Raw genomic sequence first — 6479 nt, 5'->3', positions numbered from 1 at the left:
GGATTACTGAGATGCATCAGGACAGTTTTTGCAACTTTCCCCATACAATAAATCCATATAAAAACAGAGCACATACAGATGATATTAAGATGTTGAAATTGAGTTTATACTTAAAAAGTTATTGGATATTTATGACAGTTTTATAGTTTAAAACTTATAAGTGTTTAAGATGTATTTTCTGCAGTTTTTTAAACAATGCTTTTAAAATCTGTTTCTTTCAATGTAAATTTTGCATAATGGAAGCATACACTGACAATAGGCGAAACAAAAGCAAACTGCCTGACAAATTGTTCTATTATCCTCGTCTCTAAAAGTCAACTGTATTTTATATTGATTTGAGTCTTTGACATCTGTATATAAGGTCTACTCATCAAGGCAAATCTATATTCGTCATTTGATCAACAAGAATAAATAACACAGTAATATAACTTACAGTTCTTATAAATTTAGCAATAATAAAAAATAATAAAACTTTTATTTACAGTGAAATTTATTGTATTAATAACATGCTGTAACCACCCCCAGAAAATGTTGCAACTGTCCCCATTACTGGGGTCAGTTGCATCATCTGACTTTTCATTTTCAAATGCAAATTCTGAAGAAAGTACATGCTTTAATTGTCTATAAATGTTTTTTTTTTCTATTAACAGACAGATGTAAGTTTATTGTATTAAAATTTGGTTTGTGTAATTCAAACCATCTCTGAGTAACAGAGTCAAATGTTAAGTGTTGCAACTGTCCCTGGTCTCCCCTACTAATATTGTTTCTTCTTGATTTGGACAGAGTTATTTTCATGCTGCATCTGACATGATAGGCAAAGACAACGACATTTCCCACAGAAGCCATTTTGTGTGGATAAATGTAATGATTGTAAAAATTTAAACACTTTTTATTACATTACTGATTAAAGGCCCTTTTTCATAAGTTGGCATAAGTTTATTATGCCAACTTATGAAAATTTTAAAGATACAGTACGTTGAAAATGGAATTAATAAAAGCAACTTGAAGCCTCTTTTAGACTTGCACATACTGTGATGCTATAGCAAATTGATCAAATACATAACTTTTATTAGTAATGTAAACATAAAACAGTTTCATGAGTTGGCATAAGTTGTCTGAAACTTTATACGGTGACAGGGCCTTAAGATCACAAAACTAAAGTTAGTATAGGATAAGTAAACAAAATTTACTCTCTTGGAAATGGAAGATACATGCTAACAATGTCAGCCATTACACTGTGCGCTTAACATTATTGCTTTAATTATGAAGGAAGAATGCACCAGTGTCTACTATATGTGCTTTATTTATGAGTGTGGGCATTTAAAATTTTTCTTAGTATTATTTTATGTATTTTGAGTTACTCAGGTGAGTGTCATCAAACCCAACTATGCATCACATGTATTTAGGCTCAGTTTCTTATTTAAAATAAATGCCTTTGTGTCTGCAGATACCACAGCTCTTCAAGACTGTTAGTGATGCCGTCTGAAGTCTAATTTTGGTTCAAGTTTACTTTTATCATTATAAGTTCAAAAGCAGACGTCTAGTTGTGTTGTTGTGACTGCATTGAACTGTCACACACAACAGATGCAGATGTCCACAGAAAATTCCAGCTCAGCGCTTTAAGCTTTAAACATTACAAATGTGAGTTACAGACAGAGAGTGATCATCTCATCTACAGGAAAATATTTCTAATTGAGCCCGGGGGGGAAGACGAAGAACCAGACAAATGCTGCATATATTGTGCGGTTTAGGAGGCACTTGGATAACATATTTTCCTCAGGGAGGAAAAGAAGAGGAAGAAGAAAACGTGTGAGGAGGTGGCAAAGCCTTTATGATGAAACTAGGCCATCCTAACAAGGACTGAGAATGACTGTGACAGTAGAACGCAGACTAGTAAACGACAGCCAGGATCTCACATTCATCGACAATGTTGCTTTTATTTTTACGCTCCATTTCACTCTCCTTCCAAGCTCTGATGACCTCAAACGCATTATGTTTTATAGAAAATATAACGTCTTTACATTGGGTGTTTTTCCATGGAATGTTTKTCTTCAACTTTTTACTACAGTAAGACATTTTATTAGAAACTACTGAACAGTGTATCAAATGTCAGTATCAATGTGTTTTTAAGATTTAAAACTCTTCTTACTACTACTGCTTTATTGATAAAGCACTTTAAAACAACCACAGCTGCAACAAAGTGATGTACATGTAAAATAAAAAAAAACATGAAAAACACAAAAAGATTGTAAACAATTAAAAACAATAAAATCAATAAAAACAATAAAATTGGAAATTAAACAAAAACTAAAAACAAGTCTCAGGCCAGGAACTGGAAATGTGTTTTTAGAAGTTTTAAGTGGACCATGAATGACAGGAAGATTGTTCCATATTGTATTGTTCTATTATAATGTAATTTAAAAAAAAATAATTCTCAGCTCAGCAGCATAAGACACGTTGAGTACTCAAGTCACTGTCTATATATTTGTGACTTCAGTAAAGTTCTCATATTTAGCTTTGTGCAACATGTTGTAGTGACAATTTCTATTAAAATCCTCTCTAAGTGAACTTAACACAGAGGTTTRCCTCAAACTACTGTGAACAGATAGTCTACCTCCCAAAATAAAAACAATTTATGTATTTTGTATTTATTATAAGTCAGTTATGTTAACTTAAAAAAAAGCACTTATTGGCGGTCTATTCGAAAGTCACCCATGGGCCTCCAGTTGCCCATGCCCAGCTTAGCTGTTCGCAACACAAAAGTGTTTTGTTTTGTATTTTATTTATTTATTTTTAATGACACGATTACAAGACTTGATTTGAGCTAAGACATTGTTTCAGCAGAAAACGTTAAACTCAGGTGACTGGCACAGGAACAAAGCAGTTTTGCTTTGCGCAGCTGAAATCTCTCAGGACGCCTCATGTTCTTTTGCTGCACCTCCTTTGTTCTGTAAAGCAAGTGGAACGGGGGGGTGGGGGGGGGTGGAGGTGTTATTCTGAAAGAACAAGTTTCAACCTGCAAATATACAAATTAAAACACAGGGTTTATGTCGTCAATCAATTTGTGTAGGTGGAATTTGCATCTTTTTTTTCTGTTGATGTAAAATAATGTAATTTTATTATCATTAATGATTAATAAAACGGTTGAAAGATTTTTATTTTTTATTTTACCTCAGATGTCTTAAAACAAAGACTTCCTGTGCAATGTACTTTTTCCTGCCCCTTTAATAATTAAAACCATTTTATTTGCTTCTGTCCTAGTTTGAACTTTATCGCAGGAGGGAAAACATTTCAGATGCTGATCTGCTGGTGGAATCTGAGACCCTGGAGGGTATTAAAAACCAATAATTATTGCTTTGAAATAAATTGCAAGAGTTGTTAGTGCTTTCCAGATCAAAAAAAAATATTTCAAAGTCATTCGGAAAGCCGAAATTACATTTTTGTTTCATATCATGTTTTAGATATATGTAAATTTAGACTGTTGATTATAAGGTAGCACAGCTAAGACATTAGCAGTGAGAGCAGAAGCACAATGAAGCAGACTAATCTGTAGCAAAAAAAAGAATAATGGAGCAGAAAGCGTATTAAAATAGTACACAAGTCATGTGAGCTGAGCTGGAGCGACATCGTCTGTGTGTAACTAATGAAGTGACAAAGTGGACAATGAGCATTCAGGGAAGATCCACATTTATCTTTTATCCCACGAGGGGACAGGAAGTTTGTGAGGACTTTGCTGCGAAGTAGGTCAAGTCTAGATAGAGGTGAGCTCCCTGAAGCCGTTAGAAATCGTGATTTATTGCAAGCCGTTCAATGCCCCTCACTGCACTGACATGGAGGAAGGCACTGTAGGTAAATCTGATATATAGGCTAAAAAACACATTCTACGTTTGTAAGCATGGGAGGATGTCTGGTCACAAAGAGGATGAGCTTATTGTGTAATACAACTACAGAGAGGACAAGAAGCAGGAGATGAAATAGCTTCTCCTTTTTAATAAACAGTAGTTCCACCTTCCAGGCAGAGAGTCGGGCCTCCTAATATAACYGCTCACACTAGAACAAATGTGCTCCTCCCTGAGCAACACTTACTTTTATTATATTTAAAAGACTTTCTTCTTCCGACCAACTAGAATTAATGACTGGGATATTCTCTCTTTTGTCATTGAGGCAGGTTGGCACCAAACTATTATGAGCTACAAGGGGATGTTCATCTCCTCGAGACTCACTTTTGTACCACACAAACTATAACGCATCTGGCTGCTCAAACCACTATTGAGTTTAACATTAAATCCACAGACTAGTATACCAATAAACAAAACTTCCTTAAAAATGGCTTTGCTCAATCACTCTTCAAAATAAGATTTTGTTCTTGTGTGCAGCTGAATTACTTTCGGCTTCAAGTGACCGAAATTTTACTCTGTGAGTAAAATATACTCCTCTTTTTATCCGAATGGAGCCCGACCATTCAGGTAACGAGAAATGTATTGATTGTAGTCYGTATAGTAAATATTACGTGTTCATCATGAAGTATAGAAGACYCACACACTGATTTTAACAGTTTCAAAACTCACAAAAGGCAGGTGGMAACACAATATAAAATAGTTGTACCTATTTATTGTCACCGAAGGTGGACATGTACCCATTTGCTAAAAATCCACTTTTATGATGGTGCCAGTCTTTCTTCCACCGGTGGGCAAAAACAGTTTGGTTTCTGTGGCTGTGTCTGAGTGGTTAGGGGAGTCATTCTGCAACCGGAGGGTTGACGGTTCGATCCTCCATTCCAGCTGTCTTAGTCGCTGTGTCCTTGGGCAAGACCCTTCACACACCTTGCCTACTGATGGTGGTCAGAGGTGGTSCCGAAGCATGGCAGCCTTGCATCTGTCAATGTGCCCCAGGGCAGCTGTGGCTACAGTGTAGCTTGCCATCATCAGTTTGAATGTGTGTGTGACTGGATGAACGAGTGTAACTATAAAACACTCTGGGGTTTGACTAAACCTGATAAAGTGTTATATAATTTCAGATTAATTACTAATGAAATGTTTTCAGACATTTTCAGATGTTACCAGGGGCTGTTTTTTTTTAACCAGGGTGTCAGACAAATTCCTCTGGTTCTTACCTTTAGCATGACACCTTACGTAATATAAAAAATGTCAAAAGGCTTTTAAGGAAGTTCAGGCCAACTGTATTATCATTTCATTGTCTATATTTTTTCTAGTAATCCATCAACATTTAGGATTAAGTAGCAGAGACTGCCTTAAATTTCATTTTTAAGTCTGCACCACTCGCTAAACTAAAGTGACCATTTTGGTCCTTCTTGTTCTACATAACTCAACTTACAGAAGTATGAAATTCATTAAGCTGCTGGAAATCTATGTTTATATGTTTAGTCCCCCCCCACCCCCTTTAGTGAGGCAAAAATAAATAAAAAAATAAAAAACAAGGTCTACTGCTTTTGGCCTGAAGGAAAATCTTAAATTCTTTATTGTGTTTGAACAAAATCTCCAAATGCAAAAGCTAATGCATGTTCAACAATCTGTAATAAAAGGTCAAAAATCCAACTGATGTGGATGAATTTCCAAAGGGTCTCATTAAATCTTATACAACATAATCRCTTGGAGCTTAAAGAGCACGGTGTACAAAGTACCTCCTTTATTTTTACTTCATCTGTTGCCTCAAGGGCTCAGTATTTCCAGTCATGGCAAAAATATAAAAAAAAATGTTATTAAAAAATGACAAAAACTTTGGTGTTTACTATCACGTGGAATGTTATATGAAAAACAACCAAAATGGTGGATGAAAGACAATGGTTTGTGAAACCAAAAATACAGCACAAATCAAACGGAACACAAACAGCTTATTAAGCTATAAACTGGGAAGCTGAGACAAAATCAGGAATCTGCTGCAGAGGAAATTGGCACATTTRTGGGAACCACACAGCACCTTTTGTCAACAACTTAAGCACACAGGACTTCACTGATGGTCAATTAGGTGTGAGGAATAACAGGGGGCAGTCTGGTTTGGTGCTGAGCGCAGCCAAAAACAATTCTCATAAAACTGACATATCTCCACCACCTACTGTAATTATCAGACACCATCTGCATCAGAGGAACCCAAACCTCTAAACCCTGGTAAACAAGGCGAKCCACAAAACAACCTGATAATACAAGTCATGAATTCAGCCTTCAGATTCTGAGACCTATATTTAATTACTATGTTTACTAAATGCAGAGGTGTATTGCAACAAAGTACAAATACTTTATCTTTATCTTAGGTATACATTTTTGTTATCTGCACTTTACTTAAGAAATTTTTTTCCAACAGATTTTTTACTATTACTCCTGCTACATTTTTACACAGTTATCTGTACTTTATACTCCTTACTTTTATAAAAGGTAAGAAGTCGAAAGTCACTGCTCCTATTTCATACAAACAAACAAAAACTATTTAATTAAAAACTAAACCCTATCTAAACCCTATCCAGA

This window comes from Austrofundulus limnaeus, unplaced genomic scaffold (assembly GCF_001266775.1).
Source record: "Austrofundulus limnaeus strain Quisiro unplaced genomic scaffold, Austrofundulus_limnaeus-1.0 Scaffold59, whole genome shotgun sequence".
NCBI classification, from domain to species: domain Eukaryota; kingdom Metazoa; phylum Chordata; class Actinopteri; order Cyprinodontiformes; family Rivulidae; genus Austrofundulus; species Austrofundulus limnaeus.
This window is presented reverse-complemented; position numbering follows the sequence as displayed.